At 35.1% G+C, this 24379-nt stretch overlaps 2 long non-coding RNA genes and 1 other non-coding gene across 3 annotated transcripts; 2 read left to right on the forward strand and 1 right to left on the reverse strand.

Annotated features, from left to right (window-relative positions):
* Nucleotides 1-12650: 12650 nt before the first annotated feature.
* Nucleotides 12651-12723, reverse strand: TRNAF-GAA (transfer RNA phenylalanine (anticodon GAA)). Its single transcript has one exon. It is a non-coding gene; the product is annotated as a tRNA-Phe (tRNA).
* Nucleotides 12724-14693: 1970 nt separating this feature from the next.
* LOC147480182 (uncharacterized) lies at nt 14694-18309 on the forward strand. Its single transcript, XR_015205027.1, has 3 exons — nt 14694-15186; nt 15753-15796; nt 16854-18309. It is a non-coding gene; the product is annotated as an uncharacterized LOC147480182 (long non-coding RNA).
* Nucleotides 18310-21928: 3619 nt separating this feature from the next.
* On the forward strand, nt 21929-23793 carry LOC147480183 (uncharacterized). Its single transcript, XR_015205241.1, has 2 exons — nt 21929-22515; nt 22602-23793. It is a non-coding gene; the product is annotated as an uncharacterized LOC147480183 (long non-coding RNA).
* Nucleotides 23794-24379: the final 586 nt, after the last annotated feature.

The raw sequence follows: 24379 nt of genomic DNA on the forward strand, positions 1-24379 counted from the left end.
TCTGGATAAGACTTAACAAGAGATTTTTCCTAGTTAAACACTAATTACTTAGCTCACAAGTAATTATAGAAAACCTAATATATTATTATAAATAGAATAGTTGAACTACGTCTTGAGTTTGATTCCTCTTCACAGAGGATACGTAGGCAACCAATAAAGAATGTGATTCAACTCATCATCTTCTAGATATCTTCTTCTTATTGATTCAATATTTCTAATTGTCCTTTGATCATCAATAAAATATTTGTATTTATAGATTAAGAAAATTCATCACACAAATACTATCTTTAGAATCAAGGTTAACTCTATCGCCAAGACCACCAGAATGCATATATGAAAGAGTCGTAGACTTTATAAATCCTCGAACAAGACAGTGGACTTGGGCACTTGTGTCAGCTGTTTGGTCGTTGGGTATACTTCCAAAAATCTTATCCATTCCTCTCAGGTTTCAATCCCATGATGATAAACAGATTTGGGCAAAAACATAAGTCTGCCAGTTATACGATTAAACCTGCATATGATCTAATTTGGCAAATCAAGAACAACGACAGAAATGAATTTCCATTGACAAAGTTGATTTGGAAAATAAAACTCCACTTCAAAATTAGGTTCTTTCTCTGGCAGTGTTTTTAAGGACTTGTTCCTACTTCCGAGTTACTTGCATCCAAGGGTTTTGGCGTGGATAGCTTGTGTTCATTGTGTAATCATGGTGATGATTCTCAGTACCATATATTCTTACAATGCCTTTTTGCACGTGTTCTTTGCCTTCAACATCAACTACATGCCTTGACAAATATTCAAACTCAGTCTTTCTCTTAGTCCTTTTAGATTGTCATGAAGTTTCTTGTTGCCTTAAGTAGATGCCAGTCAATTGATTATATCATCCAATTTGGAGCATTTTAATGGTGTATATGGAAATGTCGAAATGAAAGTCGGTTTGATAGTCGTCAACCTGATACATGACGTACTCGATCTGTGCTTGATTAATGCACTAGTATCGAATGTTCTCAATTGGAATACATATTCAATGAATCAATTTCACTTAAGAACTCTTCTTCCAGTATTTTGAAGTTTGCCAAGGAATGGACAAACAAAAATAAATACATATGGGTCTTCATTTAGTAATCCTGGTCCCAGTCGAGCTGGTTGTTTATTTCGATGGGATGATGGTTATTTCATTTGTGCAAGGTCTGTACCTATTCCTTATGCAACATCTTTGATGGTTGAAACTATTGCTATTCGAATAGCCATACGCTTAGCTTCACAACTTAGAATAAATCCAATAGTTGTTGAAATAGATTCCAGTTTCCTATGTTATCTTCTTAATCGTCAAAGTAGACTGTAGAGGTAGTATTTGTTCGACTGAACTCGGTTATGTCGAGCTGCATACGTATCGAGTTTATTAGTGAACTCGAATCAAGTCGGACGTAGTTCGAGCTTTTGATTGGTTGATTGGAGGGGAGATTAAGATAGATGATCGAGAATATGAAGAATTGGCCTCCCTTCATAATGGAGAAGATGCCTCTTTTTATAAGTGTAGATCCATCTTTTGCGCTGTCTTGATGATTGTTTTTACTCATTCCATTACGAAGTATATGATCTCTCATTAATGATGTTGTTGACTAGTTTGCAATGGTTACGTTTCATAGGTCGTTTGGACAACCTGACCTTAGGTCGTATGCACGACCTGCTTGTAGTCTGGACACGTGGTTTGCCACGTACGAGTGTTTGAGAGTGGAGGGTACTAACATAGACAGGTTCCATGGGAAATTAAAGAAATTGTGGAAGATATATGGGATTTGATAAGTGGGAGTCCAACAAACTTTGATCCAGCATTGTTATCGTGAGTGCAACTCTGGGGCAGATTATCTTGCAAAAATGGGATCGACACGAGCTTAACAAACAGATTGACCATCCCCTCATCAACTTCATAATGAAGACTATCCTTTCTCCCTGTTAATATTGAAATTTGGTTATCCACACCTCTATCTTTTCTATGTAATATACTTTGTATGGACACTATTGGTGTTTGTAGATACCGTTTGGTGTAATTAAGTAATTAATAAATTAGTTTGGTTACCAAAAAAAGAGAGATTGAACATTTTCCACAAAATTGAAATGGCTATTGATTTTTGTTTTTAGTTATACTCAAACAATAATGAGATATTAAAATGGTTTAGTGTTCTACATTGACATTGTACACAACACAACTACACATCACTCTAGAGTCTAGCTCATTGAGATATGCTGCAAATGGAAGGACTCCCCATTTTAAAGATATCCGTCCTTGGTGGCCCATGAGTTCCATGATCAAATTCTCTTTCTAGAAACAGAGATTACGGCCCAAGGACAAAGCCCAATAATAGTTTTGCCATAAGTCCACCTTGATTTTTAATTTCACCATAAGTCCAAAATCAGAATGACATCATCATTTTTCACTTATAATTTCGGCTCAAGGACAAACCAAGTTGACATCATCCTATGTAAATTTGTATTTACATATGAAAATTTAAATTTAGATATAGTATTTTACATATGTAAATTTAAATTTACATATGATGACGTCAGCCATGTTTTGGACTTATGGTGAAATTAAAATTAAAGCCGACTTAGGGCAAATAAATTTAGAAAATTGGGCTCTCAGCCCAATTACTTGTTCTTTACTTCTTAGAAACCTATTTCATTAGAGTCCTTCTAGCGTAACACAATGTGTTAGGTAATAGTGTAACTCATGCCAATACAATCATGGCACGTGGATTTGGCTACCTGATACAGGTCCATCTGGTACAGAGATAGAGAAAAAATGCAAAATAAAATGTGAGAAGGTGGAGAACGCAAAAAGGGAATGTCAGCAACTCCACTGTCACCTCTTTATGGTCCTCCATTAGTCCATTGTCACCTCTTTATGGTATGTCTCTTTTTCTTCCATATTTATCTTTTCTCCACTCTTTTGAGTCATTTTATGAAATTGCCTAGTAATCATTGTGTTGTAGAGAAACTAACAAACTCATTAAATCATAATGCCAAGATGGGTAACCTTCCAAATTTCTTATTAATTCATTAATTTTAGTATCGGATATTGATTAAAGATACAAACTTTACGAGCTTTTAGTACATTAACAAATTGGTAGTCTTAAAACTGCTAACTTTCTTATAATTAATCGAAAAAATATTTGCATGAGAAGAACTATATATAACAGCACATGTTATTGAACGATAAAAATAACTTATAGCAATTCATAATTGTAGTGATGATTATTATAACGGAGAAAATGAATAGAAGGTTGACACACCAACATTGGTAATTTATGCTAGCAATGACGTTGGTGGTAGTGGAGAGGGGATCGAGGAGATTTTTTTTTTCGGGGACAAAACTGAAAATGACAAAATTCCGAAATAACGAACCAAAAAACTCACCCTCATTTCAAAAACACTCTCAATGACAATAATTTACTTTTGTCCGAAAAAGACAATAGTACCCTGGTATGCACTGACGTCTGTGCATACCCTATGCACAGACGTCAGTGCATACCAAGCATCACAAAGAAAATAGTATGCACAAGTATCATTGCATACCACCTCTTGGTATGTGAGGTATGCACAGACATCCGTGCATACCAAACATCACAAAGAAAATAGTATGTACAAGTGTTAGTGCATACCATCTCTTGGTATGTGAGGTATGCATAAACGTCAGTACATACCAAGCATCACAAAGAAAATGGTATGCACAAGTGTTAGTGCATACCACCTCTTGGTATTTGAGGTATGCACAGACGACAATGTATACCAAACATCACAAATAAAATGGTATGCACAAGCGTTAGTGCATACCATCTCTTGATATGCGAAGTATGTAGGAAACTTATTCTAAAAATATACTTATTGTTAAGTAAATAAGAAAATTAAATTAATATAACAAATATATCATGAACAAACCTTTAGTTCAACAAACAAACAAACCTTTTAGTTAAACTAATGAACTTAATTTACCAATGATTAAATCCGAGCCTAGTGAAGATTCACTATGTCCTTAAGACATATTTTCCCCCTCACGGTGCTTGAAGGTTGATGGGAAACTGTCTCCCAAGATAGAACCGATTTTCTTCTATAGAAAGCTAGCACTTCAATTCTATAGACTCAGCCAAAACAACATAGTATTTGACTAAGAACAGAGGGAGAAGAGAAAGATCAGAACTCTGTGTGATATGGTGTGTTTTTTTTTCCAAATTCATCCATTATTTATAGGTGAGTGATGCCTCTTCGAAACAACACAGTGACTCTTGGGAAAAAGTAAACAACTCTTTGAAAAGTCACATGTTTTGAAATGACACACCATTTTGGCATAAAGCACTATTTCGAAAGGTTACACCTTTTCGGCATGATGCACTATTTTGAACCAGTGCACATTTCGAATGGTCGCACTTTTTCGGTATAATACACTGTTTCGAACTAGTGCACATTTCGAAAGGTCACACCTTTTCGGTATAATGCACTGTTTCGAACTAGTGCACTATTTCGAAAAGGTTTTTCTCACTTTATGTACTGTTTCAAGATAAACCCATTTCATCTCAATGTGGGGTAACTTGGGAGACAAATTACTAATTCATATCTCAATGGATTTGTGCAAATCCATTTTTCTAATAATCCCCCACATGAATAAAAATTTGGCTTCTTCTATCATAAATATCAGATTTCTGTTCTCTTACAAATGAAAATATACCGCATTAGGTCAAGTAGCATGGGAGGCCTTGAACTTGCCTTAGTGAAAGATGATCATATTTAATTGGACGATCAGTAGACTTCAATTAATGTCCTTGAACTGTCAGCCGTTTGTATAAACCTAGACAACCATCTTCACGCAGTACCTTCTCGAATACTGTTGGTTCTCACGTTTGTGTTCATTTTGGTCTTTAACACTTCTTGGTTTCAGAGAGTGCTTTTGAGACATTTGCCTTAAAATTCTTATAGAAGCAGCCCCACTTCGCACTAACATAGGTGATTTCTATAAAGAGTATCCTGCAATACTCCACTTGGATAACACAACTTTCCAAGATATAGTAAATCATTAAAAGCTTGACTTATCCTGGTTCTCGCGGCAGATATGCACTGTCTTATATAGGAATGGGTTAGAGTATAATATTACTCTCTAGTGCTAACTGAGTCACAAAGATAATTCAGTTGGCCCATTGAACCTAAATCTTGGGATCTCCAGTCAACTAGGTTGGTTTTTCCATTATGAGGACTCTTAGTTGATTATCTTAAAGGATTTAAGCCCATTCCCCTTGATAATCTTTCCACTTGCTCTCTTGTTAAATCTTTTGTAAGCGGATCCACAATGTTATCTTTTGATCTTACATAGTCGATTGAGATAACTCCATTTGAGAGCAATTGTCTAACGGTGTTATGTCTCGACGTATGTGTCGAGACTTCCCGTTATATATGCTACTTTGTGCTCTACCAATAGCAGATTGGCTGTCATAGTGTATTCACACTGTTGGCACAGGTTTAGCCCAATTTGGAATATCCTTTAAGAAATTTCGAAGTCACTCAGCTTTTTCTCGAGCCTTATCCAACGCTATGAATTCTGATTTCATAGTGGACCTTGCTATGCACGTTTGCTTTGAGGATTTCCTTGAAATTTATGCATCTCTCCTAGAGTAAAACACCACATTTGATGTCTTTTGAGTAATGCTTCTACAAATTTCCAATTTTGAATTGATTAATTCAAGGAGATTCATAATCCCCCACATTTTCCAATTTCTCATGACAAAGTCAATAAATTGGAAAACCATTTAGATATATGTTTAGCAAGTGAGGCGTCTTGTTAAAGAATGTCACATATCATTCATATAATGTCGAAAACACTTCTAAGACCTCAATTTTGCTTACAAGTATGCTTACAAAACAACACCTTAAACAATCTTCTTTATTGGCACTCTTTGGCGCAATAGTAAAACACATACATTTTACAAATAATAAAATAATTTTAGAACCCTTTTAGCACCCGCCATTCCTAACATCTGGAATGAAACAAGGATTCTCGGAATCTTGGATCATAATCCCCCCCCCCAAGTGTGGCATTACCACCACCTTGTTCGCTTTCAAGAAGTCCATTCCAAGAATGACTTGAAAATGGTCTAAGCGAGTTATCATCAGGTCCACCTTTCCTCGCCAGTTGTTCATCTTAATGTCAACTTCCAAAACGAGTCCTTTCACTGGTTCGGCTTCTTGGTTCAAGCCTCTCATAGAGCCTTTACATTATGTGAGTTTCAATCCAATAACCTCGGATATATACTCAGAGATTAACGTATGAGTTAAACCAGTATCTACCATTGCTAGTAGACACCCATAGTTGTTGAGTTCCACCTCTACGAACATAAGGTCATCAACGGACGAGTAGGTCTAGCAAATGCAATAGGAACAGCATGAATAGGAGAACCTGGTGGTGTTGTCATTTCTATTCTGAAATAGAAACACACCTTGCTATTCTTTAAAATAGAAACAATTCTGGAATAAAAAATTTACTCACAAAATAATATGTGAACTTGCTACTGTTTGAGAAAGAATGGGCGTCGAAAGTACCTTTTCCATAAGAGACAGAACCAAATTACCGTTCTCAATATGCAAAAGTTACTAAACATAAGACTTTTAGGAACAGGACAAACCCTTTGAATATTGTTTTGTACCTTTAGAAACTATTTGGTTTGAAAGTCAGGAGAAAACAATTCTCTAATAGGTACAAAACCTTTTAGTATTTGAAATTGTCAATTTAGCATATGCACTTCGTACTTTCTGACGTTTGGTTATGACACATGTCATTCATTGAGTAAGTCTAGCGGTTAAGGCATTAGACTATCTGAATTTGTACCGTGAACCGTCTTATTTACAACAGTTGCTCCGTAAAAGTTTAAACTGTTTCTGTGGTACCACTTCCAAGTGTTATGGCTGTTCAAACTTAATCCTTTTTACTTTTCGAACATGCGTCCTTTTGAAACCATACGACTTCAGTAACTAAATTCACTGTTAGTTATTGGTTCATTTAACACAGAGTCAAAAAGACTTCAAGTCTTGAACCGGACCTTACTAACAGGTGGCTCTCTTCCATATTTTAAAATAGAAAACACAAATATTGAATGGAATAGGGTATCCATCCCATCTGTTGCCTCTCTTGTTCAAAGTCCAGGTAGAAGTGACGTCAAGCACCAACTTATCTTGCACTCACAAAGTTTGATATGGTGACATCATCATTCCAGAGAAGTTAGTATTTGAACAAGGTCCCAATTTAATAAAATCATACCTGATTTTTGGGACCAATACCTTTCCGTGTGTTACTTAATCATGCATCAAATCCAGTATCTATGGTGAGACAATTTTCTGCCGCCATAACACTCTTTTTACTACCGCTTATCAACCCGACGTGAACAAAATCCGCTTTAGAGTTGTTAGTGCATTCAAAGTTAACAATAAGTATAGCCTAAATTAATTCAACCAAATTAATTCAAGGCAATAAAAGAGGATATGTCTTAAGTTTGTAGGAAACTTATTCCAAAAATATACTTATTGTTAAGTAAACAAGAAAATCAAATTGATATAACAAATATATCATGAACAAACCTTTAGTTCAACAAACAAACAAACCTTTTAGTTCAACTAATGAACTTAATTTACCAATGATTAAATCCGAGCCTAGTGAAGATTCACTATGTCCTTAAGACATATTTTCCCCCTCACGGTGCTTGAAGGTTGATGGGAAATTGTCTCCCAAGATAGAACAGATTTCCTTCTATGGAAAGCTAGCACTTCAATTCTATAGACTCAACGAACACATAGTATTTGACTAAGAACAAATGGAGAAGAGAAAGATCAAAACTTTATGTGATCTGGTGTGTTTTTCTTTCTAAATTCATCCACTATTTATAGGTGAGTGATGCCTCTTCGAAACAACACAGTGACTCTTGGAAAAAAGTAAGCAACTCTTTGAAAAGTCACATGTTTCGAAATGACACACCATTTTAGCATAAAACACTATTTCGAACTAGTGCCTATTTCAAAAGGTCACACCTTTTCGGCATGATGCACTGTTTCGAACCAGTGCACATTTCAAAAGGTCGCACCTTTTCGACATAATACACTATTTTGAACCAGTGCACCATTTCAAAAAGGTTTTTCTCACTTTACGTACTATTTCAAGATAAACCCATTTCATCTCAATGTGGGGTAACTTGGGAGACAAATTACTCATTCATATCTCAATGGATTTGTGCAAATCCATTTTTCTAACAAAGTATGCATAGACGTCAGTGCATACCAAACATATAAGGGTAAAATTGGAAAAAGTAAAAATTAAAAAAGTCAAGTCTGTCCTTATTAATAATTAAAACATGAAATCTAGTTTTTCTAATAGTTATAAGCCAAAAAATGTCCTTATCATTTATCAATGGTTTCAAAACCAAACTGTCCTAGACTATGATTACAATTGGAAATTGGGCCTTTTAGTTTATTTTTTGTTTTTTTCCTTCTAATATATATATAGGGTCAGGCTACGTTGACATCTCATTTTTACATCCACAACTAGGGAAGGAAATCGGGTCGGGTTTGACCCGAATCCAACCCGACCCGAACCCAAAATAGTTCGGGTTCGGGTCAATTTTTATTTCCATTTATTTATTCAGGTCGGGTTTGTTAGATTTGGATTCGGGTTCAGATATATTTTTTGGGCTTTTTTTGAATTTTTAGTATTGTCCGATCGGGTTAGTCGGGTTCGGGTTCGGATATTATGAAACTATTCGGATTCGGATTCGGATATAGCCATATCTGACCCAAACTCGACCCGATACCTACCCTATCCACAACTTACACAATGAACTAAGAGCTGATTTTTTGTAGAGAGACACTACACCAGAAAAGGCGTTTACTAACGGTTATATGCGTTACTTATATTTTTACTAACAGTTATATCCGTTAGTTCTGGGGCGTCACTCTCACTTAGGCCAAAAATTAGTAACGGATATAACCGTTACTAATAATAATTTTAGTAATGGTTATATCCGTTACTAAAACTCTTTCTAACAGATAGCTAATTATTGATGGCCCGATTTAATTTGTCATTTCTAACGGATATGATGTGCAATATACTAACTATTGTTTGTAACCGAAATATCCATTAGTAAACTGTAGCCACTAAAAAAAAAAAAAAATCATGGGTCAAATAATGTCCACCATGCACATCTAGTTCTAGCAAATATGATATAAATATCACATTCCACAAACTTAATCAACAAATGAATAACAAAAAACAAAACCACCAATCAACTAAACATTATTATAAAAATATAATCATCAATCTAAGACATAAAAACTTGATAGTGCCATACATATAAAAAAATACAGTTACCAGTAGACCTCATACTGACTCAGAAAAGGAGCAACTAACAATCTAGTTTGTTCTTGGCGCAGCCCACTCTACTTTAAGGATGTGGTTGTCATAATCCATAACCATTGAGCTTTACAATAGCCTTCTCGGCGTCACCTTTGTGTACAAAGTTGACAAAACCAAAGCATTTGTCTGCTCATCAAGGATAGACTTTGGTGAAGTGATAACATGCTGCTCTTGGGTTTCCATCAAAGTTGAAAACCATGGTGTACCCTGCCTTGCATAAAATAAAATGTAGGCCTCCTGAGAGAGAACAAAATCTTCTGCAACTTTTGTCACCTATAAGATCTTCCTACCATGGATTGAATCTCCACCAAAATTTGTATAAATTGGATATGTCTAGCTTATTAAAAATACTGTTAAAATTGTGGGTCGTTAGATAAATATCAAACTTTAACACAACTTTTGGCAAGGTTAGACATATTCAAATGTTTTGATATTTTGTGGAGATTCAATCCATGCTAGGAAGATCTTCTCTACAAAAAATCAGCCCTTAGTTCATTGTGTAAGTTGTGGTTGTCAAAATAAGATGTCAACGTAGTCTGACCCATATATATATATATTCATTTTTTAAAAATATCAATCAATTTATTATTATTATATAAATATATAATAATATATTATTATACATACTGATTAATGTACTAATATTAATTAATAATTAATATAGTATTTAATTTAATATATATATATATATATATATATATATATATATATATATATATATATATATATATATATATATATATATATATATATATATATATATATATAAAAATACTAGTGTTATTGTTTTTTTGAATCGAGAACTTTGAGGCGATGAACGAAAGAGTTTTTTTTATCTGAGCATGATATGTCTATACCATATCGAAATAGAATATCAAATCGAAGAAAGTTTAAATTGGGATTTTTTATTCAATGAATATTGAAATGAGACATATTTAGTTCGACTAAATACTTATGGATGAATTCACATTACAATTTGAATCGACTAATCCGGTATATTTTCCACATTCATAGGAGTGCATCTATGTTTTACGCTCCACGAATATGATATTTTTTGGGCTTTTCTAATAATATCAAGTGTTATTCCTATTTTGGCATTTCTAATTTCCGGAGTTTTGGCCCCAGTTAACGAAGGGCCAGAGAAACTTTCTAGTTATGAATCGGGTATAGAATTGAACCGATGGGCAATGCTTGGTTACAATTCCGAATCCGTTATTATATGTTTGCTCTAGTTTTTGATGTTGAAACAGTTTTTCTTTATCCATGGGCGATGAGTTTCGATGTATTGGGTGTATCCGTATTTATAGAAGCTTTAATTTTCGTGCTTATCCCAATTGTTGGTTCAGTTTATGCATGGCGAAAAGGAGCATTGGAATGGTCTTAGCTCCTTAATATTCAGACAATAATAATAAAAATAAAAAAGAAGAAAAAAATTACATTGAGAGAATTATGAATTCCATTGAGTTTCCATTACTTGATCGAACAACCCAAAATTCAGTTATTTCAACTACATCAAATGATCTTTCGAATTGGTCAAGACTCTCCAGTTTATGGCCACTTCTCTATGGTACCAGTTGTTGCTTCATTAATAGGCTCACGATTTGACTTTGATCGTTATGGGCTAGTACCAAGGTCGAGTCCTAGGCAAGTGGATCTCATTTTAACAGCAGGCACAGTAACGATGAAAATGGCTCCTTCTTTAGTGAGATTATATGAGCAAATGCATGAGCCAAAATATGTCATTGCTATGGGAGCATGTACTATTACAGGAGGGATGTTCAGTACCGATTCTTATAGTATTGTTCGGGAGTCGATAAGCTAATTCCTGTCGATGTTTATTTGCGGGTTGCCCGCCTAAACCGGAGGCGCTTATAGATGCTATAACAAAACTTAAAAAAAGGTATCTAGAGAAATCTATGAAGATAGAATTGGGTCTCAACAGAGTCTCGATGTTTTACTACAAATCACAAGTTTCATGTTGGACGCAAGACTCGTGCTGGAAATTATGATCAAGGATTACTCTATCAACCGCCATCTACTTCAAAGATCCTTTATGAAAATGAAACATTTTTAAAATACAAAAATTCAGCATCTTCCCACGAATTAGTCAATTAGACGAGTGTTTGCTGGATGTTTTTGTTCAAAATAACAAGCAACATGCCAATTTTCAAAAATTTCATCGTAAAATGTAAAATACTTCATTTATACTTAATTTATTTATACAAATTTCAATCTGGGGAGATCAAAAGATGCGGGGTTGTTTGTCCGCTTGCTAGTCAAGCGTAGGCTAGTTCATAGATCTTTGGGCTTCGATTACCAAGGAATAGAAACTTTACAAATAAAGCCCGAGGATTGGCACTCCATTGCTGTTATTTTATATGTATATGGTTACAATTATCTACGCTCCATTATGTGCATATGATGTAGCCCCGGCTGATTGTTAGCTAGTGTGTATCATCTTACGAGAATACAAAGATGGTGTGGATCAATCGGAAGAGGTATGCATAAAAGTATTTGCCCCAAGGAGGAATCCTAGAACTCCATCTGTTTTTCTGGATTTGGAAAAGCTGATTTTCAAGAACGGGAATCTTATGATATGTTGGGAATCTCTTATGATAATCATCCACGCCTGAAACGTATTTTGATGCCCGAAAGTTGGATAGGATGGCCTTTACGTAAGGATTATATTGCCCCTAATTTCTATGAAATCCAAGATGCTCTCATTGAATGATAAGAAACTAATTTTCATTTACTTCTACGATTCCAGATATTCAAGGAATTTTTTTTACATTATGTTCTAGATCAAACAGAGTCATTGCACTCTCATTAGGTATTATGGGTGCGCTAAAAATAAATAAATAAAGAGTTTTGCAACATGAACTTTGTACACAAGACATCGCTTATATGTGTTCTAGAGGGTCTCATAGGGAGGAGTGAATAAATATAATATATGAAATAAAATCCAAAGAAATTAATAATTAAATTAATGTATCTGAAATGAATCTTGTCTATTACGATAGTTCCACCCCTCTAGACTTTTAAATTTGAATACTCACCTAAAAAAAAATATGGGGTCTAGACACCACACCAAAAGGATACATTTTTTATATACACAAATGATAAGTATGTTATGATGATCTAGACTAGTAACGACTATGTATACCGATCCACATAGATTAATTTATATCAAGATCCATTATTAACCACATGCCAGGAACCAGATTTGAACTGGTGACATGAGGATTTTCAGTCCTCTGCTCTACCAACTGAGCTATCCCGACTCTTCCCGACAAATCGTCCCCATACTATTTAGATTAGAGGGCTTGGGTCTATGTCAATCAATTAAATAGACTAAAAAAAACATTACAAAGTGTTATCCAAGCTTGGAATTTCTTGGCTCTTCAAAAAGAATACTTTGTAAGTTAAGTTTAACTATAAAAATGAATTATTATATTTACTGTGAATGATTCAAACGTGGATTCCTTTTTCATATTCATAGATGTTAATTTGCACATATGTTGTATATATCACAAGACTTGTGATAAGAGAGAAACCTTTCTCCCACGATCCGTTTGTGAAAGAGTAAAACGACTAATAAACATAACTAATGTGGAACCACTGAAAAAAAGGATAAAAAAACTAGTTAGATAAATAGTTAGGGAGTAAAGCGGACTTTCTTTGGGGATAGAGGGACTTGAACCCTCACGATTTAAAAAGTCGACGGATTTTCCTCTTACTATAAATTTCATTTTTGTCGGTATTGATATTGACATGTATAATGGGACTCTATCTTTATTCTCGTCCAATTAGTGAGTTCTTTAAAAGATCTATCAAACTATGGAATAACAGATTTGATCAGTGAATATTCTATTTTTACTTAACCTTGGAATCGATTCACAAGAATTCCTAAATTTTGCATATAAAAAAAGAAAGAGTATTTCGGATTACCATGAATCTTTGATATTTTATTAGCATTATATGATGCATTATATATGGGTTCATCCTTTATTTGTATGGAGTTTAAATAGAAGGATTCCTCGATCAATGCAATCAACTCTATTCGTTAGAACATCTTCCATTGAGTCTCTGCACCTATCCTTTTTTATTATTTTTGCTTTATGAACCCCTTTTGTTTTCTCTCAAAAACAGGATTTGGCTCAGGATCACCCTTTTTTTTATTCTAGGGGTTTCTCCTCAATTTGAAAGTTATCACTTAATATATATGTTTCCATACCAAGGCTCAATCCAATTAAGTCCGTGGCGTCTACCAATTTAAACATTCGGAGCCTTTTTACGTTTAATTAGCTAGATATGCATTTCTCTATATAGAAAAAGTGTCTCTGTCTCCCTTGTTTGATTTCTCTTTTCTATTTTTTCATATATCGGAGGACCTATATTTGTATTTAGTCCAATAAAAATGATTTCATATATATCAAAATATGGACCTATATTTGTATTTATATATCCAATAAAAATATATATGCCTCTTTACTCTCATTTTTCTATTTTTATTGATGTATCCATTTTTTTCGTCTTATCCCCTATGGATGGATATATATATATATATATATATATATATATATATATATATATATATATATATATATATATATATATATATATATTTATGCCTGGATCTTATTTATTTATTTTTTCCCTATAAAAAATTTTTTTTTGAAAAAATTACTTGAAAAAAAAAAATAGTTTTTCATTCCTTTTTTTCCCAAAAAAACTTGTTTTATCCCCTAAAACTTTTTTTAAGTTAAAAAACTATTTTTTGAAACCAGAGGAATGTCTCATTTTTAGACTTAATATGGATTTATCCTTAATCTTTATCCCTATCTTTTAAAATAGTTTTTAGGACAACCAAACCTGTATAATTAGAATAGAGTTATTCTACTATAATTTTTGAAAAAATAAGTTTAAGTTATTATAGTTATTTCCATTTAATTCTATTAATTGTTATAATATAAATTGTTATAATAATATTGTTGTATTATATATATATATATATATAAGCTCGTGTATATTCTCTCTTCTCACTATATCGCTCTATTTTCCAAACCGAACAATATTAAAGGCTCCTAAAAAAAAGAGGTGCCAATAATTAGTTAGACCTCCCTACATTTATTTAATTATCCTTTTTCTACCAAGTAATTATATTTATCTCCCTTATCTTAATTAACAGGCCAAAAAAACATTAAACCCCAACTACCTGAGAAATTGGAAACCCAAAAGTTAGAAACTCCAACATACTAAACAAATTCTTCTCACCTTGAAACCGCAGCAGCCTTTCTTTATAGAAGAAAAAGAAAAAGAGAAAGAGAAAAAAAAAAAAACAAGAGAACCAATGCAATTTAGAGAGAGGGAGAGAGAGAAAATGGCATCAGCATCACGAAGAAGCGGTTGAGGAGCAGCCGAGCAAGAACACGAATGCTTGAAGGACTATATATACAAACTTCTCATGCGCCGTACTCCAGTTCACTTTCGTCCTTGCTAGCGCTTTCTTCGATGAACAGTTCCAACTTTCTTACTTCAACCTGCTCCTCAGTTATGGGTTTCTTCAATCCAAGGTACACCAGTCCAATAGCAATCAACACAATTCCTATAATGAAGAGGATGTTGGTAAACAAACCAAATGCATATGGTGTATTATCATGTCCCAAGATCCCATCAACATTGATACCGAAGAGACCAGTGATGATAGAGAGGACAAGGCCTCATCCACCAAAAACAGCCAAATTGTGAGTCACACAGAGGCTCTTGTCCTGTAGGTGAAGTGGCAAAAGCTTTTAGAAATTATAATCTTCAGCCTATGTTATAATGCAATTGAGACTGTCAATCATATTTGGTATGTGGTGAAAATGAAACGAGATATAATATGAAATCAGCGTGTTAAATGCACCATCCCAACAGCAAAACCTAGGTAACAAAATCACCATTCTCGACTGAAGACAACAATGAATTTATGACATTGACAAAATATTATTCTTTGAACGGAAGTCGCCAAAGACGATAATGAGCTCATCTATATAGCAATGTTTGGAAAAATAGCTTACTTGAAAATTCATATTGTAGATTACACACATCCCTATGGCATTATTCCTAAACCCCAACCTGATATGTAGGTGTATGCATGTAAATAATTCATATATGCACGTACATAGATATAGTGTGGTATACCTGCAACCACGCACAAACAGTGCTCACGAACTGACATAATTTGGAGTCTGGTAAATAATGGTGTGAACTAGAAGTGATTAATTAATTAAATAATTTGTTTATTTTGTTCGTTGGTTTGTGCAAGCAGTGGATTATGGTGTTCATAAGCTATGGGAGCATAATAATATCGGGGTATGAATTCTACTACCCTAATTTAGTCTGTCTGTTTATCAAATCATATATATAGCTCACACTTTTAAGAACAATTTAACCATGATATCCTCGACCGTCCAAACTTAAGTTTGCAAGCAATTACTTGCAAATGAGTAAGAATGTATGTTCTTCTATTCAGTAAGACTTACTAGGAGTACCTTACAGTGTGAAGTTATGACGATTTTTTGCACTTAGTTGGAAGCAATAGAAAAGTAAATACTAACAATAATAGATCTCTTGAATGGAGAAACTAATATTAACCCCTACAAAATCTTTTTCATAGTTAATTTGTTTAACAGAGTATCCCTTGCGCGACCTTGCTTCTCGGTCCTCCTTCAAAACCACAAATCTCCATCCTTAAACATGGTATTACAATGAGTTATTATTATATTGCTCAAGGATCGTATAGTTTTCTGCTCTGGCCTGTACAGGTGAAGAAAAGTTAAGTAGACAACTAATTAGATATTGTTATTACTTAAGTACCTTTTGTTTTCTGATACATATACTGATCTTCATAATATGATTCTATTCTCTTATGTTATTTCGTTCATGCTTAATATTTATGTCTATTGTCCTCTTTATAATTGAATGTCAGGTTCCATGTTTTGTGTTTACATCCAGACTATAAGGTAGATTAGAAATTAAAGACAAGTATCTTTTATTGACCATTTTTATTTAACTTTTTATATGAATATGAATTCCTTTATTGAATCTATTTCAAGCATGATCGTGCTACGCGTTACTTTTTTATGATTTTTATTTTGGATTTCTTTTTTCGTTTCAAGTAGCTATGCAGAGTGTATGATCACTGTATTTTTTTTTGTTTGACTTATAGATTTCTCCCCGTACTGTGGGTGCAATTTCCATTTCTATTTCATTGTATTTAGTATTTAATTTGAGACTTAGATTTGATTAGAATTTGACTGCTTAAATTTGTTGCATAACTTGCAGTTGTATGTAGACATATATTTGGTTTAGTATACTTTCGAAATAATAAACCCCGGGTTTGATTTTTCTTTTCTTACTTCTTCTCCAGCATTTTCTTCTATTGACTATTAATGTGGAGTTTTGTTTACGCCTAGCATTTGGATGAGTTCAAGACGAGGCGAATATGGGTAGATCAGTGAAAGCATTTTATCGGTTTACACTGAGCTTATTTAGTGGTTATTGCTATTGCTTATATGTCTTTTACGTATCCTATAAAGTTGGTTTAAGAAAACTGCATGTCTATTCAACAATACAAACTAATTTAAGGAAATTGATGTTTCACTACACATAACCTCAACGTAGCTAATTTTTTATTCACTTTGTTCTTCCATCATTAGTTTTATGGAAGTAATGCATGATTTTTTTTTCTTATTCTTTTTGTATATGAATATGAAGTTGTTGAGAAAGCTACATTACATCTAATTGTTAATCCATCTTGGTGGATTCACCTTATATTTTATTGTCATGTTTAGTGTGCACCACCAATAATGCATGTGAGAGTTCCATAGGCATTCTAAAGTTGAAGTTAGTTTGGTTTTACAAAATAATGCAGCCAAAAAGGTGCTCCATCTGTTATCATTGTTTGGCCCATTTTTTCTTTTTCTCCATTATGCAGATTTGTTGTTCGGGTATATATATAGAGAGAGAGAGACCATTGCCATGCATCTATTTCTGCTTCATAGGTTAGTTTTATTGTTTTGCCATAATTAATCCATATATAGTGGTCAAATTTCAGACTCATTGTTGTATAATCAATCTGCTCTTGATTTGAGGGTGGCAATAAAACACAAAATGATGTTTTTGATATAGTAATCAACATAGATCAAGCAGATTTTGAATGTTAACTTTGCAAAATTGTTATAGGTCTTATTTAGTAATCACGTGACAAGGAGACGTCTTATTATACAATATAGTTGTAGAGGTAGTATTTGTTTGACTGAACTCGGTTATGTTGAGCTGCCTACGTATCGAGTTCTTTAGTGAACTCGAATGAAGTTGGACGTAGTTTAAGTTTTTGATTGGTTGATTGGAGGGGAGATGGAGATAGATGATCGAGAAGATGGAGAATTGGCCTCCCTTTTAGAATGGAGAAGACGCCTCCTTTTATAGGCGTAGATCCCCATATTGCGTTGTCTTGATGATTGCTTTTATTCCTTCTGTTACGAAATAATGATCTCTCATTAATGATGTTGTTGACTAGCTTGCAGCGGTTACGTTTCCTAGGTCGTTTGGATGACCTGACCTTAGGTCGTATGCACGACCTGCTTGTAGTCTGGACACGTAGTCTGCCACGAGTGGTTGAGAGTGGAGGGCACTGACAATAGTTATAGGTCTTATTTAGTTGCTAACTAGAATAGGTATTTAGAATTTTGTTGTGCTAAGTGTTGTTTGTGTCCATTATAGATTTTGGTTGTTATTGAGCCAAATCTAATCTCACTTTGTAACACATCAATCCCAGTAGGCCAGTGCTACGTTTTATATATGTAAAAGATTTTTAAGTGGCATTGCTGAAGTGTGTTGAATATAGTTCTAAACGCATCATATCCCATGTATTGCTCTATTTGTTTTGGGATGTTACACCATGAATAACATATCCTGAAAATGATATGCACATTACTCTGAAACTTTGAACTATGGTAGCTTTCTAAATTCTATTCATGTTGACACTAAGTCTGTAATATGCAAAGTTCGAATTCCAAATGTATCATAGTATCAGGAATGAAGATGAGTAATTTGAGGGACGTTTTGGATCCAATTCCAATAAGATCTTTCACTGGCTAGAGTTTGTGTTTGATCAAGATGATTAGTTGTCTTGACATACATCTTGAGCATAGTACTTAGGTTAGTTCTCACATTAGGATTTTTTTCTATTGGCTAATTTGTATTGGACAAATTAGCTCATATGTTCATTGAACGGGGATCAAAAGTAAGAGATTGTAATTCATTTATTTGTTGCATAGTTAGTTCTCTATTTGAGTTTGCCCGGGGTAGGAAGGGATTGGAGGAGACACTCGATAGAATATATATATGTTGAAGCACACAAAGTGATTAAGGAAATGAAAATGTTGGCAAAGCAATATAAGAAATAACTCCCTAATTATAATCTCCTAAATGTTGGGTAGATTTTGATTTTAGGCTTTATTTTCATTGGTATGTAATTACTCTTTTGACCTTGAAATAATGAAACACATGATTAGTATGTGCCTATGGAAATTCAGGTCTTCGATATTGATTGGTTTTGTGCGTATAATATGTTGATAAGGTAATCAGGGGTCGTTAGTTTTAATTTTAGGCTTCAAATACTTTGAAGCTTGAAGTGATATGAGGGTGGTTTAAGCTATGTGTGCAGAGTCTAAAATTGTTGGTTTGTGATATAAAGGAGACCGCTTGTCTTACTTGGTTGAAAATAGAGATTGTTGCGAATTGAATTTTCTGTGTTTGTAGGCTGGATGTCATTTGTTGCTTAGAGCTTTGTTGTGAGTTGATGTGGTAGGTCATACGTCGTAGTGCGCAAATCGTAGCTCATAGTGCGTAGATCGTAAATCGTATGTCAAAGCTTATAGTGCGTAGATCGTAGTTCGTAGATTGGATTTGACTGATAATTAGCCTTTGAGTGGTAATTACAGTTGAATCAAGTTTAACCCTATCAGAGGCCTTAAGTTGATTTGTGGTCTTTTTGGGGGTACCATGGATTGGATTTGACTGATAATTAACATTTGAGTGGTAATTATAGTTGAATCAAGTTTAACCCTGACGTTGATGTTAAGTTGATTTGTATGCCTTTTGGGGGCATCCTTATGGTTGATATGGTTGATAGCTTTTTGGGGGCGTCACTATGGTTATTAGTCTTGAATTGACTGTATGTTGCTAGGCCCAGTTTTGGAGCTTTGAGCGACCAGGTCGGAGATAGTTGTAGCTATCCCCTAGTTCGTAGTAGAAGCAACCCTTTGTGGGTGTTAATGTTGTTTAGCCCCAGTGTTGGAGATTGATCGACATATTTAGATGGCAATAACTTGTTCCAGTTCGGAGATGGATATGGCTAGCCCCCCAGCTTGATTGGCTTGCAATAAATTGTAAGGGAGTGATCTTCCATTTTGCCATTCGAGCAACTCACTGGTGTGTCGTATATGTGAACTATCGAAGGGAGGAACTGTGTGCTTTGAATTGTTATATCTGATTCGGGAACACTTAGATGCTTCTCGGTTTGGAATTGTAGATTCCTTGATTCGACAAAGTATTGTTTCCCTTTGATTTGGTATTTCATTTGATGATGGATATGCTAGTAACCTTTTATGTGTGGTATAACTCCATGGCGAGCGAGCTTTTTAGATTGATTGACATTATCGACACGAGCTTTGTAGTGTGGTCAGTCTAGGACGACCTAGAATATTGATATTCGTTCAAACTCCAGTGAACTGATAACAACCTGTGTACAAGTTGAACTGACAGTGATTGTGTTCGAGTTGAACTGATAGTTGGAATATTGGTTGCTTTTTCCAGGTTGTAGACCTGCTCTAACCTGACTTGAAGATGACTTGATCTGAGGACGATCTAACCTGAAGATGACCTGAGCTAAGGATGACCTGATTAGAGGATGAGCTGATCTGAAGATGACCTGACTTGAGGATGAGCTGATATGAGGATGACCTTAGGCGAGGGCACGATGAGGCCCGACTGAAAGAAATGATGATGTTGATCGATGGACGACACCGAAAGTGATGCAGGAGGATCTGAGTCAAATGATGCTGAGTTGTCAGATTGCACATTGATGGTACTAAAGTATCATGAGTTGGCGAATCAGTGCGAAGATGGCAAGTAATCGTGATCTTTAGCTAATTAGAGTAAGTTTGGATGCGTTTTGGTATTTTGGCCATAACTTTGGCTACAGTTGTCAGAATCACGCGTGTGACCCCAATTCGGAAAGATCTCGGCGACACACACGCTATCACTACTTAACTCCACTTTGTGATGGCCATTTTTGAGGTCAAAATCCACTATTTTCTCTTGCAAATTCACATTTTTTCTGTTTTTGTCCGACCTAAGCTAATGATGCGCTGATCTGATGGATGACTTGGCTGAGGATGACCTGGCGGAGGATGACCTGGAGGAGGACGACCTGGTTGAGGAGGACGACCTGGCTAAGGATGACCTGGAGGAGGACGACCTGGAGGAGGACGATCTAGTTGGGGACGACATGACTGATGACGATCTAGCTGATGGAAGGCTGATGGATGACTTGGCGGAGGTCTTTGCATGAGATCTGGCTGAGATTTTGATATAGCTTTGTGATGAGTTATGCTGGTGTGCGCTTCTCCTCATTGATATAGGTCCATAGATTAGCATGCTCTGAAATTTCTGTTTGAGATTGGTTGAACCAACACCTTAGTTGACCTAGTAAGGAGCGACCTGTAAGCTGGATTCTTGGATTTGTATTGTCACCGATTCGCCGTAAAGGAATGTGTGACATGGTGGTAGTTGCAGCCCTCGGGTCAATACTAGATCGACTACAAGTGATCTGTAAGTAAGAAGTATATCTTGCAACATAGAAGTGTGCACAAATTATCCGAACTGATCCAAAGATTAAAGATTAGTATAAATGAAGGATAATTGAATATAAACTTATATCTTAGAACGCTGACTTTTCACTTGATTTCTCCAAGCACTGGGCGAAGTCATCGAGGAATTGATTGGTGGTGGTTGTGAGTGATGCGACGCTGTTGTTATTAATGGCGTCGGGATCCATGTTGTTGGTGTTGGATGTTGTTTGTTTGCGAAGAGTTTGATTCTCTTGCTGAAGGGCTGTAAAAGAATCTTGGAAAGTCTTCATTTAATCAACTAAAGCTTTGAGCTGTTCTTCCATGCTGGTTTTACCAAGTTTCGTGGGCTTGAGAAAATAGTTTGAATGTTTTTTCTCAAGAAAATGACCCGACAGACGGCACCAATGTAGATGTGTGGATTTCTACCTACGACCTGATGTTGAGGTTGATGGGGAATGGCTGCACTATTTCTTGGGATAAGAGTTGCCTACGTATCAAGTTTCTTGGGTGAACTTGAATCAAGCCTTACGTAGTTTATCTCTCTCTATTTATAGGTGTTTGATCTAACTTTCCTTATTTGCTTCAGGCCGTTGTCAAGTATAGATCCATATTTTGTCCTCTCTTGATGATTCGTCATTACTCTGCTGTTACAAAGTAAATGTCTCCTTCATTGGTGCGATGACTAAGCTTCAGGATCACGGTAGATCATTTATTTCCATGTATGACTGTATTTGATATTTGGGATGACCTGAGTTTGGGTCGTGGTTACATCCTAGTGGCGTAGTACGACCTAGGGATATACGAGCTGTGAAGATATGACCTGGTGTGTGGACATGTGTGCTGTAGTGATTGGTTTGAGAACAGAGGGTACTGTGGAGGTTTTGAACTTTTGTGGGAAAGCCCCTTGTCAGTTCGTGGGGAATAGTTGGAGAGTTTTTCATGTGTTGGCTTTGCTGAACAATAGGGGTTATAACATCTGTTTATCGGATGTGCTTGAGCATTTTTCGGTGAAGACGTCATCTGCTATGAATTTTAGTTTGCAGGTGGTGAAGGGTAAATCTGCTGTGATTGTGGGTGTGAGTAAGGAGGATTAGGGGGATAGGCCCTTACTGGTTGTGGGTAATTATTCTCCTTCTTATTGGGAGTTGGCGAATCGTACTATAAAATGGGATGGTAGGTCGTTATGTTATAGGACGTAGTGTATGTAGGGTAGTTGATATTAATTTAGAACATTTTGATAAGTTTATTTTGTTTTGCAGAGGTTGTTATTCGTGGGCGTACGAACACCTGAGATATAGAAGAGTTTGCTTGTTTGAGTTGGGAGGAGAAACGATCTGTCTTGGGAGAGGTTGCGCATTACTTCAAGAAGTGCGGAGGTGAGAAAATCAACCGGAAGAAGGTTGAGCAAAAAAAGAGGGCTCGAAAGTTAGTCTTTGACATCTCTGACTCTAGCTCAAATACTGAGATGGATCGAGAGGATCAAAGAAGGGGCCTATTTCTGGTGCTAGGACTGTTGTAGGAGGCTCTAGTATCAAGTTTCGTGGGCTTGAGAAAATGGTTTGAATGTTTTTTCTCAAGAAGATGAATTGGCAGATAGCGCCAATGTAGAGGTAGTATTTGTTCGACCGAACTCGATTATGTCGAGCTGCCTATGTATCGAGTTCTTGAGTGAACTCGAATAAAGTCGGACATAGTTGAAGCTTTTGATTGGCTGATTAGAGGGGAGATGACCATAGGTCATCAATACTAATGTTTTTAGAGATTTTTTTCTTAATAAATGTTTGAATAGTTTAATGGTTTCTGTTGAGTGGTGTGCCTAAAATGTTGAATAGCTAAATGGGGTTGTTGGCATTTTTTTGGTCGTTCCTCTTCGTAGTCCTTTTAAAATTTGATATGCGAAAAATATGAGGTCAATTTAGTTTCGTGAAAGGTTTCTAGCATTATAAACCTGGATTTGGTTGCATACTGATATTCGAAGGGCAACGTATCAACTTGATACATGTCAACTCTCTCACTCCTACAAGTCACAACTCAGTACTAATGTTCTTAGAGATTTTTTTTTTAATGGTTTGAATAGCACTTATGAGTGGTGTGTTTAAAATGTTGAATAGCTAAATACAGAGTTGAAATCATCTACTTTCTTGCATAACAACATAGATGAAGGTAAAATAATGGGATACAAGGCTGACGGTCGATCGGGAGTTGGAAGTTAAAGATTTCAAATTCGTTAAAGGAAGAACTCCCATATCAAGAATTTGTTGATTGTTGCTATGTAGGTACCATGGTCAACATGGTGACCTTTGTGCTAACGTAAGGCAGACCAAATTTGAGAGTATTGTTATAGCCAAATTGTGTTGGACTTCAAACAATAGTAATGCACTTTTTTCAGATAGAGAACGACAAGTTGTTTCTCCTTTACTTCATTAAAAGTACTTTTTCTATTAATTTCCACATGCAAATTTTCTTAGATTTTTAAAATTACAATACTATTTCAATATAAAAACTGTAATGAAACAGGATGTTGAGAACTATGATATGACTTGTGAGAATGTAGATGTACTAGGGATGGTAGTGCTATGGAGCATGAGATTCAAGAGAGCAATGTAACTCAACAACAAACAAATGATTGGGCCAATATCATGTAATTGTGATTATAGAGGAGCTAATATTAAAACTTAATTATGTAATCTCTGTACAATTTTATATGTACTTGACGTGCGTAATTTTATCTCAAGACGGGGTGAATATGGATAGGTCAGTGAAAACGCTTTCTTGGTTCACAGTGAGCTTATTAAGTGGTTACTATTAATGAGATGGTTATTACATATTCTATAGGGCTGATTTAAGGAAACTGCATGTCTATTAAACAATGAATTGATTTAAGGAAATTAATGCTTCACTAGAATCACTGCACATAAACTCAAATAAACTCAAGGTAGCTAATTTTCTATGACTTTGTTCTTCTATCATTAGTTTTATGGAACAAGTGCATGAAATGAACTAATTTCCAAGTTCATTTTCAAACCCTTCTCATATA

The sequence above is a fragment of the Coptis chinensis genome, chromosome 8, assembly GCF_015680905.1.
Source record: "Coptis chinensis isolate HL-2020 chromosome 8, ASM1568090v1, whole genome shotgun sequence".
NCBI lineage: Eukaryota > Viridiplantae > Streptophyta > Magnoliopsida > Ranunculales > Ranunculaceae > Coptis > Coptis chinensis.